Raw genomic sequence first — 458 nt, forward strand, 5'->3', positions numbered from 1 at the left:
TATATATATATAGTGGGATAGAATTTCAGCCAGGTGTTTCATCTTTATAACTGCTGTTAAATGCCACTGTGGCTCACAGGTAAATCCTTGCCTGTAATGTAAAAGTCCCAATATTTGTTGGCTGGAATAATCTCCAATGCAGTGAATTCACGTCTGTGGAGCGTGTAACACGTCACTTCCTGATCTTGTGCTGTTTTTTCATCACAAAGAAATTATTATTGGGAAGGAAGGGGCTGAGTTCTATTTTGTGTTGGGGAAGTAACAGGGATGCCTGGTAGGGAGAAGGCCCAATAGCCCCAGGGGCCAGAGCATGAAGAGGAGAAAGAGAAAAAGAGCTTTGGGAATAGGGTAGATCTAGGGCAATCCTGAGAGGTCTGAGAATTCCAGATTCTCTAAGGCAAGAATTCTCAAAGTGCAATCCCAGGCCAACTTCAGCGACACCTGGGAGCCTGTTAGAA

The 458-nt window shown here is 44.1% G+C and overlaps 1 pseudogene; it reads right to left on the minus strand.

Annotated features, from left to right (window-relative positions):
* The window catches only part of LOC105511468, an 8,609-nt pseudogene that overhangs the window by 7,382 nt on the left and 769 nt on the right, over positions 1 to 458 (minus strand).

Source organism: Colobus angolensis, unplaced genomic scaffold, assembly GCF_000951035.1.
Source record: "Colobus angolensis palliatus isolate OR3802 unplaced genomic scaffold, Cang.pa_1.0 Scaffold2, whole genome shotgun sequence".
NCBI lineage: Eukaryota > Metazoa > Chordata > Mammalia > Primates > Cercopithecidae > Colobus > Colobus angolensis.